We start from the raw sequence: 13,904 nt of genomic DNA, 5'->3' as shown, positions 1-13,904 counted from the left end.
TCCATGGGGCCGGGTGAACAAGATGGAGGTAGGTGATGGTGCTGGTGATGGAGGGCACAGCACAACCAGAGGCCTGGCCTCCCTCCTACACATACCTTGCAGGGCTATTTTTTTTTTTTTTTTTGAGACTGAGTCTCGCTCTGTCACCCAGGCTGAAGTGCAGTGGCGCAGTCTCTGCTCACTGCAAGCTCCGCCTCCCAGGTTCACGCCATTCTCCTGCCTCAGCTTCCCGAGTAGCTGGGACTACAGGCGCCCGCTACCATGCCCAGCTAATTTTTTGTATTTTCAGTAAAGCTGGGGTTTCACCGTGGTAGCCAGGATGGTCTTGATCTCCTGACCTCGTGATTCGCCCGCCTCAGCCTCCCAAAGTGCTGGGATTACAGGCGTGAGCCACTGCGCCTGGCCCTTGCAGGGCTTTTTATTGTGGTTCTGGGCCCCTGGCTTGTTGCTGCCTGTGTAGAGGACAGCCCCACTCCAGCCCCAGCCATCTGTGCTGTCTTGACAGGGGCAGACCTGGCCATGCAGCAGGGCTGTGCAGACCCTTGTGGGCCCTGGCTTCCCACTGACATTCTCTTCCCAAAGGCCCTGGCACACAGTGCTGAGCACCTGGGCACTCACAACTGCAGCTCCAGGCAGATGTGTGAGCAGCTTGCCCATCAAAACTCCAGCTCTGGGCCACTTGGTGCTTGGGTTGGGAGAGGCAGATGTGGCGTGGAGGACAGGCAGAGATAGGAAACCCCTGTGCTGGGAATGGTTCTCTTGGGGGTCGGCCCTGGCCATAGCCTCCCCTATATTTTACTGGGGACCTAAGGTGCCATCTACAACTCTCCTTTCCTTTTGCAGGGAAAGTCCCTAGATCTCAACTTTCTCATGGGAATCATAAGAGAGATGAGACCCAGGGTTTTTTCAGTCTCTTCCCAGCTACAGTCCACATATTTCCTCCACGTATGTTTGGAAGTTCAGAACCCTAAATCTACCCAGTTTATACTTGTTCCTGGGCTATGTCATCCTAGTCCCAGAACCTGGGAAGATGCCACCATACCTAGAGGAGGCCATGAGGCTGTCACATCTAACATTCTGTGGATATGACCTGCTTATGCGCTCTACTGGAAGTATCTGACACTTAAAGTAGAATTGAGGCCCAGGCATTGTCATCTGCTTTCTTTACTAAATTATGCCAAGCCACTGGAAAAGTGACTGCATAAATTACATTTTTCATATGTATCTGTTGAATTAATGAACCTCAACCAGAACCTCTACAGATACCTGAGTGAGCCTGGGGCCCCTCCTTCAGGACCCAAGGGACCCCTGTTCTGTCTCTGTCAAGGACAAAGACCAGTTAGAAGAAATCACAAACATCCTTTACAAATGCAAAAACAGATTTGCTTTCTGTGTGCTTTTCCAAACAGGGATATGGGCCATTGAGACAGGATGCCCAGAGCTCCACTGAAGGGAAAGATAATAAATGTGAACTATAGCATGCCCAGCAGCCTTTTCACAGAGCCAGGCACTTGGGACCTGCTTGCCATGCCTTAGGCCATTTAGTTCCCGTAAGAACCCTATGAGGTTCATCTCACTACTTTACAAAGGAGCAAACAGGCTCAGAGGGCTTTGGTGACATCCTCAAGACACAGCTAGTCAGAGACAGTCACCACTGAGTTGGAGGGGATGGACATTCACCTGGTAAACAGTTCCTCCATGAAGTCTGGCACGGTGATAAAGTCCCAGGAGGGGCCCAGACAGGCGGCATAGGAGGAGATGGTTCTACCCAGAAAGGCTGGAACCAGGGCCTTCACCAGTTTCTCCCCTGTACCTATCTGGAATGTTCGCACCCTAAAGTCTCCTCATTTTCATACTGGGGTGACAAGGAGAGACATGTCATTGACAACACCATGAACCACCAGAGGATTGGGATCTGGAGCTCACACAAGGAATCCCCAACCCTTCGGACACTTGTGGATGTGGAGGACATGGGTGCCCGTGGTGGAAAAGGTTCTAGACTTTCAAAGTAAAATTTGATGTAAGAGTGGAGAATAGGGCTGGGCACGGTGGCTCACGCCTGTAATCCCAGCACTTTGGGAGGCTGAGGTGGGCGGATCACGAGATCAGGAGTTTGAGACCACCCTGGCCAATATGGTGAAACCCTGTCTCTACTAAAAAAAAAAAAATTAGCTGGGCTTGGTGGCATGTGCCTGTAGTCCCAGCTACTCGAGAGGCTGAAGCAGAAGAATCACATGAACCCGGGAGTTGGAGGTTGCAGTGAGCCAAGATTGCACCACTGGACTCCAGCCTGGGTGAAAAAACAAGACTCAAAAAAAGAAAAAGAAAAAGTGGAGAATAATGAAAACATTAGTGCCTTCAAGGCATCCTCACGGTGTTTGTCAGCTGTGAAGCAGTGGCACCTGCTGTATTAGTAGCCTACAAGAGCATCATCCCAGTGAGTCCTCAAAAATCATCCTCATGGTAGAGATGAGGAGACGCGGGCTTTTGGATGTCAAATGGCCGTGCAGCAGCACCTGGGTCAGAGCTGAGCACCTTCCTGGCCAGGCGTGGTGGCTCATGCCTATAATCCCAGCACTTTGGGAGGCCAAGGTGGGCGGATCACGAGGTCAGGAGATCGAGACCATCCTGGCTAATACGGTGAAACCGTGTCTCTACTAAAAATACAGAAAATTAGCCAGGCGTGGTGGCGGGTACCTGTAGTCCCAGCTACTTGGGAGGCTGAGGCAGGAGAATGGTGTGGACCCAGCAGGTGGAGCTTGCAGTGAGCCGAGGTCATGCCACTGCACTCCAGCCTGGATGACAGAGCGAGGCTCTGTCTCAAAAAAAAAGAACTCAGCACCTTCCAGAGGGAGGGCTACATGAAATCCCCTCTAGGCCACCTGAAGCTCCACTTCTGATATGGAGGGAAAGGGCCTGGGGAGGCCTGGTCCCCTCCTCATTTTAGAGACAGTGCACAGGACAAGACGCTTTAGAAGAATGCTTTAACTTAAAGGAATATAATTGGATTTCATCCTTTAACATCAAAGGGAGTCTGGAGAAACAGCTAAGGCCATTTCAGCCCTTGGCAGGGGGAAAATGCCGGAAGACTCCAGGGTGGGAGAAAGCCCATCACAAGGCCCAGGATCTGAGAGGAGACTCACTTCTTCCAGGTCCAATCCCCTATGCTCCTTCCGTCCATAAGACCTACTCAGAGGCCCCACTGGGCTTCTGACCACTCACCAACCCCCTATTCTTACCTGTTCCTACCAACTTCTTACCTGTTCCAAATTATGCAAAAAAAGTGCCCCCTCATCACCCTGGGAAGACCTGGAGTCAACTAAGGCCCTAGGTTTGAGGAGACAGTGCTGGGCCAAACCTCCTTGATCTTACCAGTTCTGTGACCCTAGAGAAGTTTTCTGGTGTTTTGGGGCCTCCCCAGCCCTGCAACATGCACAATGGGGTTTTGCTAGCATCTCCTTCGTGGTGAACTCATCAGGTGTCTTTGAGATAAATCTTATAAAACTCATTGTTTGGTGTCCTCTGTAGATATTGCACACACTTAGAGATGGAAGAATTTCAAGAAGAAGTGAGGGGTGAGAGGTAGCATGGAATACAACTCCAATGGGCTTGGGGTCCACAGTGTGATCTCGAGAAAGGCATTTTTGCTCTGGGCCTCGTTTTCCACGCTGCACCAGTAGAGGTTGAGATTAAATGAAATTCAGCCCTCATCGTCCTCTGACATTGCACTTTCCAGTGCCTTCTGATTCTATTTAGAACCAGACCCTGTGCCTCATCTCAGCCTATGGTGGGCAGCGTCCACAAGGATCACAGCACTGAGGGGTTAGTGACGCCTTTCTGAATAGAATACAACCCAGATGATGGGATAGCACTTCTATGCTAGTTCAGGCTGTTAGAGCAAAGAGCCATAGCCTGGGGAGCTCATCAAAGACAGAATTGTATTTCTCCCAGTTCTGGAGGCTGGAAGTCGGATATCAGGGTGCCAGCCTGGTTGGGCCCTGGTGAGGACTGTCTTCTGTGTGGCAGACTGCAGACTTCAGGTTGTGTCTTCGCCTGGCAGAGAGAGGGGGAAGAGAGCTCTCTGGGGTTGCTTTTAATAAGCCAGCAATCCCATTCATGCGGGCTCCACCCTCCGGACCTCATTACCTCCCACCTCCTGATACCGTGAGATTGACGGTTAGAATTTCAACATGTAAACATAAGATCAGGCATGGTGGCTAAAGCCTAGAATCTCAGCACTTTCGGAGGTCAAGGTGAGAGGATTGCCTGAGCCCAGGAGTTTGAGAGCAACATGGGCGAAATAGGGAGCCCCTGTCCCTACAAATTAAAAAAATATATATTAGCTGAAAATGTTGGCATATTTCTGTGGTCCCAGTTGGGAGGCTAGGACAGAAGAACCACTTGAGCCTGGGAGGTGGGTGCTGCAGTGAGCCATGATGGCACCGCTGCATTCCAGTCTGGATGTCAAAGCAAGACTCTGTCTCTAAACAAGTAAATACATTTGGAGTGGGGAGAGTTCGGCTCACCATTCCCTGCCTAGGCCTCCTCATCTTCCCAGCCTCTGGTAACCGCTATTGAACTTTCTGCTTCTAGGAGATAAATTTTTTGGATTCTGCATGCCTGAGATCATGCAGTGTAGATCTCTCTCCAACCAGGGTCATTTCATAGTTTACCTAATGTCCTCCAGCTTTCTCCACCTGCCTGCAGAGATGATAGGATTTCCTGGAGTGTTATGGCTGAAGAGTATTTCATTATATATATATATATATATATATATACACACACACACACACACACACACACACACACACACACACACACACGGCATTTTCTTTATCCCTTCACCTGAGGATGGACAGATAGGTTTATTCTGTACCTTCGCTGTCGTGACTAGTGTTTCAGTCACCATGGGAAGGCAGATACCTCTTTTGAACATGAGGATTTCACTTGCTTTAAAGGTATACCCAGTGGTAGGACTGCTAGCTGAAACGGTAGTTGTATTTAGTGTTTTGAGGAACTTCCAACTGTTTTTCACAGTGTGTAGAGTGATTTAATTCATACCTATAGTGTATGAGAGTTTTCCTTTCTGCACGTCTGCACTGGCCATCCCCTTCAAAAATTATTGTTTTTGTTTTCGTAATATGCTTTTTTTTTTTTTTTGAGATGGAGTCTTACACTGTCACCCAGGCTGGAGTGCAATGGCACGATCTCGGCTCACCGCAACCTCCACCTCCTGGGTTCAAGCGATTCTCCTGCCTCAGCCTCCTGAGTAGCTGGGATTACAGGCACGTGGCACCACATCTGGCTAATTTTTTGTATCTTTAGTAGAGATGAGGTTTCACCACATTGGCCAGGCTGGTCTCGAACTCCTGACCTCATGATCCACCTGCCTTGGCCTCCCAAAATGCTGGGGTTACAGGCATAAGCCACCACACCTGGCCTGGTAATATGCATTTTTAGTGAAATAAAATAGTAACTGAGTGTGATTTTGATTTATGTTTTTGTGAGAATTAGTGATTGTGAGAAACTTTTCATTTGTGTCAATTTCATGTCTTCTTTTCAGACAGGGTCTATTCAGGTCCTTTAGGATTGGGTATTTGAGGTTGCAGGGGTTTTTCATTTTGTTGTTGATACTGTTTATTTCACCTTAGTCGCGTCAGTTTGTTGTACGTGTTAGATGAGAATCCGTTTCAGAGATAGAATTTTCTTCCAAAATTCTCTCTCAGTTTTTAGGGTGCCTTGACTCTTGGTTCATTGTTTCCTTTGCTCTGTAGAAATCCTAAAGTTTTACCTAGTCCCACATATTTATATTTGCATACTTTAGTGGTAATTTTTTATGCACCTATTTCCAATCTCTTATCATCCTCCCTTCTTCCCCCAAGCTCTAGTAACCGCTGTTACACTCTCTAGGTCTTTGAGATCAAGTTGTTTTTTTTTAGATTCTGTATGAGTGAGATAATACAAGGTTTGTCTTTCTCTGCCTGGCTCATTTCATTTACCATCACATCCTCCAGGTACAACCACAGGGCTCCCCATGAGGTGATGTCATCGAATTTTCCTGGCTGAAGAGTCGTCCATTGTGTACACACATGGGAGTTTATTTTTTCTTCTGCATATGGACGGTAGGTTGATTCATTTCCCTGACTCCTGTGAATAGTGCTGCAGTCCACCACCTCTCTCTTCCATGTACCAATTTCATGTGGATTGAATGTATACCTAGCAGTACAATTGCTAACGGAAATGGTCATTGTAGTTTTAATGTTTTGAGGAAGCCTCACATTGTTTCCGTAGTGTATGTATTAGTTTACTTCCCCAACAAGTGTGGAGAAGAATTCCCCCTCTCTAGAAATCCACACTGGCCAGTTGCTGTGGCTCACGCCTGTGATCCCAGCACTTTGGGAGGACGAGGCGGGTGGATCACCTGAGGTCAGGAGTTCAAGACCAGCCTGACCAACATGGTGAAACCCCGTCTCTACTAAAAATACAAAAAAAAAAAATGAGCCGGGTGTGGTGGCAGGCACCTGTAATCCCAGCTACTCAGGAGGCTGAGGCAGGAGAATGGCATGAACCCGGGAGGCGGAGCTTGCAGTGAGCCGAGATCGCGCCACTGCACTCCAGCCTGGGTGACAGAGCAAGACTCCGTCTCAAAATAAAAAAAAATTGGTATATCACATTAGATGATTCTATAAAATCATCCACTATATAAAATAAATATATATTATACATAAAATAAAAACAAATCACACATTGACAATACCCCCTGCAGTCCAAGTACACCCCCACAATAGTACAAATTACACTTTTAAAAAAAAACTCAAGACATTTATACATTTAAAACAAAGTAATTGTCACTAGATTAAATACATTCATTCAGTACAATAAATTTAGCATTGCTGCTTATAGTCACTAATAGCACAATTTTAGGTGCAATTTCACATGCTTTCATAAATCTTCCAGGACAGTTCCCATAGCAAAGTGTCTTTGTGCACGCCATCTTCATTTATATGCAGGTGCATCGTATATCATACTTAAAGCTATTTTACGTCACAAGCTGTTAATATACATTTTAAGTGGACAGCAGGTAAAAAATTTAAACCTCGACAAAATTTAAAATTAAAGTCTTGAACACCTATAGTGATTTGTTTACTTGCATAAATACTATTTTCACTTAGTACAGGCTATTAAAATAAGCAGAGAATTTAAATATTAACTCAAAAAAAGAGTCTCAAAACCTTCCTAAGAAATTAATGTGTTTTCAAAGTAATAATATAATGAGTCTGTAAGTCAAAAGGAATTTCATATTTATTGCCAAATTTAAAATACCAGTGATGTGAAGAGAAGATTGAGGCCTAAAATTGTGGTACTAAATTGTAAAATACAGTAAAGAAGATGCAGCTCATTTGCTTGGGAATACGTAATGGAATATTTTTCACAGTAATTTTTTTTTTTTTTTTTTTTTTTGAGACGGAGTCTCGCTCTGTCGCCCAGGCTGGAGTGCAGTAGCGCGATCTCAGCTCACTGCAAGCTCTGCCTCCCGGGTTCACACCATTCTCCTGCCTCAGCTTCCCGAGTAGCTGGGACTATAGGCTCCCACCACCACGCCCAGCTAATTTTTTGTATTTTTAGTAGAGATGGGGTTTCACCATGTTAGCCAGGATGGTCTCAATCTCCTGACCTTGTGATCCACCCACCTCGGCTTCCCAAAGTGCTGGGATTACAGGCGTGAGCCACGGTGCCCAGCCAAGCCCCTGGATTTCTAATCCCCACGGTGGACTTGAGGAGTATAGTTGAACCCAGAGAAGATTCCCTGGCTTCTGCTGATACCACATGGTCACAAAGTCATCAACATTAAAGCCACTGCTCAGGGCACAGGCAAGTATCGAAGTTCTCAGAGATAAAGATAGGGAGGTGAGTGAGTCAGTGCAGACTCAGAGAGGAAACCAGGAACAGAGATGCTCATGGGTGAGGCAGCAAGGATACAAGTCTAGCTCTTCAAAGAGAGGAACAGAGGGCACTGACCCAGGCTGGGGGCTGCTCAAGACATCTGAGGCCTGCCCCACGGCCTTAGCCACAGCTGCAGCAGGTGCCATTTCAGCCTTCCTCATGTCTCCCAGCACCCCCATAATGAAGTAGTCAACCCCAACAAAAATGTGTATGGATTCTCCTGTCTTCTTCACTCAGGGCCTCTCTCTCCTCGTGGATCCTAATGCCCCTCTCTCCCTGGTCAGCCATTCGCTGCATGTGCAGCCAGTTCCAGGCCCTCAGCCAGCCAGCACATCTGCAGGACTGGCTCCCCAGTGGACACCATTGTCACCCCCACGGACACCACTCCCCTTTCCTAGCCTCTCATTCTAGGGCCTCCTGCTGGCTCCAGTGGGAACTACTTTCCATCTTTCCAGACCCTTCCCACATCCCTAGGTGGCAGCACAGCCTCAGCCAAGGACACTACCACCTTCCTGCACTGGGGTTCTGTGGCCCCACCCCAAATTTGAAACTTTCCACTAACCCTGGAGCCACTGCTTAGCCCATATCTGGGGCCCCTGTGGGGCAGCAGCACAGATCCCCACCTTTGACCACTGTTTCCAGTTTGGAGGCCTGCCACCTCCAGCTCCAGTCCAGCCCCAGCCTCCTGGAGGCCAGCCAGCCCCAGGCACCAAAACACATTCAACCTTGGGGGGCCATTACTCACCACTTCTTCCTTGACCCCACAAGCACCCACCCTGCCGTATCCCCCTGGCCCATCCACTGCCCCTGGCTCTGCAGCTGCCACCTACACATCTAGTGCCGTGGCCACTATTTGGCCCAACGTACATTCTGGTAAGATGAGAGGGACAACATTTTTATCCATTTTTCCATGGATCAGGAGCTCTTTCTGTTTATGAGGCTGTGTTCAGCTATATGACAGAGACAATCAGCCTTACCCATAATGCTGGAGTCCAGAGGTGGACAGAGGGTTTCTATTGACAAACCTGCATCTGGATAATGAGGCTCAAATCTCTGAAGGTCCATCCTCCCTGTCCTAGGTGAGAAACACAGTGGCTCTGCCTCAGAGTCCATGGCACCAGTTGCCATGGTAACTCCCAATGTCTCTACTGCCCCTTGTGCAGGAGAAGGTGACCTCGGGTCTGGGGCACAACAAGAGCTTTACAAGGGGAATTCTGCATGCACAGGTTGCGGAGTTCCTACTCCCTGATGTCCCACAACCCTCCCCGCCACCTGGACTGTTGAAAAGCTCCAATGGTAAGGTATGAGAGGAGAAAACACAAGATAGTTTCTGTGGTCTTTGAGAAAATCACCCATGGGGGTCCCCGTGGTCCTGAGTGGGATCAGCTATAGGAAAGTCACATCCATGAAATCAACATCCCCCAACTTCCCCAGAGCAGGCATGGTGTTTTTCCAGCAATGGTGGAGCCTCGCCTTCACCCTCTCACGCTCCACAGAGAGGTTTGCTGGCCTCAGGCCCTCATTTCCCCCGATCCGTACCCCCAGCCTCCTGACATGAACAGTGAAGGTGCAGGTACCTACCTGTGAGTGACTCTGGCCACATCTTCGCTGGAACTCCTCTGGGACCTGTGTCCTCACTCATTTCACACCTTAGTGCCTCATCCCTGGGTCACGGGGAGCCCCAGGCAGCCCCAAGCACAGATGATCGGGGTTGGAGGGAGGTGACTGGAGAGGGAAAAGGAGGTTTCTGCTCTGATCCCTCAAAGACAGTAGTCCATGCTGTAGCGACTGTCTACCTGCTTGAATGGTCTCTGGCCTCTGGCCAAAAAGAAAACTAGGAAAGGCTCATTTCTCTTCTTCCAAAAAATAATAATAATAAAAAAGTCAGCTCCACAGGCTCTGAGTTTTGCTCATCTAGATAACTGGGCAACACCGCAGTGGTATCACGAGGTTTTTGTTTTTGTTTTCAGCATTCCTGAGACTTCAGAAACATTCTATGGAGAATTGAGAAGAGAGCATTTTTTGAGCCAGAAAGTGCTTCCCTGTGAAGTTTGTATATGTGAGTTATTTTAATATCTAAACATTGTCAGAGAACAAGACTCTGAGCAGGCTGAGGTTTTATCCCGCCTCCCCACCTGTGTGTCAGTGTGCGAAGGACTGCTGTGCTCAATCACACAGTAATTAGTTAGCCTCGTCCCCAGACTGGAGCTTAGATATGAGCAAAAGCCCTTTATTGGACCAGCCTTCCATCAATCCAGAGGAGCAGCTCGGGACCCTGGAGCCCTGGTCATGAAGTACATTTTGGTAGTGGCTCAGGAGATACCAGGGAGGGCTCCCTGGCTTATGCTGGTACCAGTATATCCAATAGAAATCAGCATGGACGCCAGTGCTCAGGGTGCAGGGAAGTGCGGCTGGTGCTTCCAGAGATGTAGAGAGGGAGGGCGGCTGAGTTAGCACAGGCTGGGAGAGGGAACCTGCAGACACAGGTGGATATGGCTGCTGGCTCACCTACCAGCATGAAGTTGCTGGAAGATCTGAGCCAGAGGGGACTGCTGAAGCCTGGGGGACCTGCCCTGGACATGGGAGGCCTGTCCCTACCTGGGAAGTGAGAGAGGAGCAGCAGGAGGACAGGAGCCATGGTGGACACAGCCCTTCTGAGGTCCAGAGCTGGAGTGGGCTGCTCCAGGCCTCTCTTACCCCTTCCACTGACCTCACAGAGGAGGAGTTACAGATGCCAATGTGTCCCCACATTGCCTGCCTCTACTTTACCCCATGTATTTATTCAAGTCCTAGGGGCTGGTGGACAGGGGAAGTCTGACAGGCCAGACCTGGGAAGAAGTGGGTGCTGGAACCACACCCAGGGAGGGCACAGCTTCCAGGTCAGCCTCAGTGAGTGCAGGCTCCATCACCCAGCCCTGCGGAATTTGTGGGGTAGGAGGTGGTTGGCACAGTTGTGGCTGCCCACTGCACAGACCCTGAGATCCACAGTGTCTCCTGCTGCTCTCTCGCCAGACTGCATTCCCTCAGTAGAAATCATGTGAGTGGTGTCGGCCTGAGAGCCTAGTGAGTGTCAGTCTAGAAGTATCTATGGCCACGCCCTGGGTCATGCCCCAAGTTGCTGATACTAAAAGAAAGACAGCATTTTTCAATATGTTTTTCTTGCATTACTAGAAGGACATGGGCAAAATATCACCCCCACCCAATGAAAGGAGGCTGCGGGGAGGCTGCAGAGGGCTCTGGGAGCAAAGTCCTGGGCAGCTCCTTCCACAGAGGCCAGGGAAAGAGGTGATTGTGACTTGGGTCTCACTGGGCTTTGGGGTCCTGCTCTGGAACAAATACTCACACAACATTAATAGCTTTGGAAAGATAGGGCTTTGGGAAAAAGAAAGAGACATTTTCAATGCAATGACATGCTGAGGGGATGACAGAATACATCATTGATGAGAAGATTGAACAAGTGAAGTGTAAGTGTCAAGTCAGGTAAGGACATTTGAATCCAGACTGTAGAGGTCCTTGTGTGTCAGTGAGGGGTTTGGTTTGATTCATTATCTGGGATTGTTTTGGGTTGTGAACTGGAGGCAGAATAGATGAAACTGACAGTTTAAAAAGACACCCTTTGGTGTCAGGTTCAACAAAGAGCCTGAAGGCAGCCAAACAGGAGAGGGGGTATCAGGAGGGTTGATGGCTGATCCCAGGGATCTGGAGGAGGAAGGAGAAAGAACCCAGGAGAAACCACAGGGTAACTGTGTCCCTAGAGGAACGGTGAGAGAGGGATAGGGATAAAGCTGAGTGTTGTAGATGGATTGACCAGGTGGGTTTTATTGTTGTTAACTGTCTTGCAGAGAGAGAGAGAGAGAGGAGAGAGAGAGAGAGGAGAAAGAGGAGAGAGAGAGGAGAGAGAGAGACACAGAGAGAGACAGAGAGGAGAGAGAGAGAGAGAGAGAGAAGAGAGAGAGAGCACGAGAGATTCTCCCGGGAGCTGGTGGGGCCAGGCCACACGATATTCTCCCGGGAGCTGGTGGGGCCAGGCCACACTGTCCACCCAACTCTGCTGCTGATTCCAGTACAGAAGGAGGTGACCATTACTCCCAGATGGTGGGGCTGGCTGAGTGAGCACAGACTTCAGGCCAGACCCTGGAAGGGAAGACGGGGCACACAGCTGCTGGCACAGAGCCTGACACAGGAAGGCACAGCCACTCTTTTATGCTGATGAGTGATGGGCATTGACATATCCCTGCTTTGACATCTGAGGAGCCTGTGCTGTCTCCTCTGCTGATACCCAACTGTGCACTTTCTCAAGAGAAAACCTGTATCAATAATCAATAATAAAATGTACCTAGATCACCTCCCTACTCATTGCTGGAACTTTTACCTAGTGTCCTTTATGAAAGAAATACCTAGTGTCTTTATGTAAGAAACTATTTCAACATTTCTTCAAATTATCTCCCGTATTACTTGCTGAATTTTGTAATTATTTTCCTATAGATATGTTTGAAGTTTATCATTTTTAGTGAGACTAGAATAATAAACATTCTGCACTACTTTTAAAATTATATAAGCAATATATTTGATCTTATTAAGTATAAACTTGATGATTTTATTATTCATTCCAATAAATTTTTAACAATGTTTTAATGTTATTCATATATAGTTGCCTTTAAAATGTTAACACATTTATGTAAACTTTTTGTGCTATTGTAATATCCTTGGCCTCTTATTTCTCAGGAACAAATTTCTACCATAGAGAAGAAATATTAGAAGTTATATCAAAAATGGAGTATGTTGTGAATTTTAAAAACCTTTTAAAATATGGCTTTTTAACCATTTTTTAAATTTTTATTTTTTTTTATTTATTATACTTTAAGTTCTGGGATACATGTGCAGAACGTGCAGGTTTGTTTCGTAGGTATACACGTGCCATGGTGGTTTGCTGCACCCATCAACCCGTCATCTACATTAGGTATTTCTCTTAATGTTATCCCTCCCCTAGCCCCTAACCCCCTGTCAGGCCCCGGTGTGTGATATTCCCCTCCCTGTGTCCATGTGTTCTCATTGTTCAACTCCCACTTATGAGTGAGAACATGTGGTGTTTGGTTTTCTGTTTCTGTGTTAGTTTTCTAAGAATGATGGTTTCCAGCTTCATCCATGTACCTGCAAAGGACATGAACTCAATACCATTCAGGACGTAGGCATGGCCAAAGACTTCATGACTAAAACACCAAAAGCAATGGCAACAAAAGCCAAAATTGACAAATGGGATCTAATTAAACTAAAGAGCTTCTGCACAGCAAAGGAAACGATAATCAGAGTGAACAGGCAACCTACAGAATGGGAGAAAATTTTTGCAAAAGATGGCTTTTAAGTAATTTACACAGCAGGTTGTTTATTAATATGTAACATGCTAACAGATCTCTTTGAGCGATCATATTTCCTTGAGATTAAAGGTAGATTTGGCATTTTCTTCAAAAAGATATTTTTACTCTGTTTCTATAGTGTGAAATTGTACTTCATTACAAAGTGATCTCTTATGTCTGTCGTTAAAATAAATCAAACCAGAAACTAAATCCAGCTCTAGGAAGACTACACTTTATTTTATTTATCTCTGATGCATCTTATAATTTTTTTTGCTATGAGTGTCTATGTGGATACTCTTCATTAAGAAAAACAGATTCTTTTGGAATATATTACCTTTCTACACTAACATTTCTTCCTGGCTAACATGGTGAAAACCCGTCTCTACTAAAAATACAAAAAATTAGCCGGGCGTGGTGGCGGGCGCCTGTAGTCCCAGCTACTCGGGAGGCTGAGGCAGAAGAATGGCGTGAACCCGGGAGGCAGAGGTTGCAGTGAGCTGAGATCGCGTCACTGCGCTCCAGCCTGGGTGACAGAGCAAGACTCCGTTTCAAAAAAAAAAAAAAAAAGCTAGATGACAACCACAATACTAAGTAATGCAACTCTAA

At 47.3% G+C, this 13,904-nt stretch overlaps 1 long non-coding RNA gene across 1 annotated transcript; it reads right to left on the bottom strand.

Moving 5' to 3' along the window:
• Nucleotides 1-8,812: 8,812 nt before the first annotated feature.
• LOC101145450 (uncharacterized) lies at nucleotides 8,813-10,611 on the bottom strand. Its single transcript, XR_008674916.2, has 3 exons — nucleotides 10,543-10,611; nucleotides 9,526-9,938; nucleotides 8,813-9,019 (listed from the first exon to the last, which is right to left on the bottom strand). It is a non-coding gene; the product is annotated as an uncharacterized lncRNA (long non-coding RNA).
• Between the last annotated feature and the right edge of the window lie 3,293 nt (nucleotides 10,612-13,904).

Source organism: Gorilla gorilla, chromosome 23 (genome assembly GCF_029281585.2).
Source record: "Gorilla gorilla gorilla isolate KB3781 chromosome 23, NHGRI_mGorGor1-v2.1_pri, whole genome shotgun sequence".
NCBI lineage: Eukaryota > Metazoa > Chordata > Mammalia > Primates > Hominidae > Gorilla > Gorilla gorilla.
Note: the sequence above shows the minus strand (reverse complement) of the source record. Positions and strands in the feature narration are given on the sequence as shown.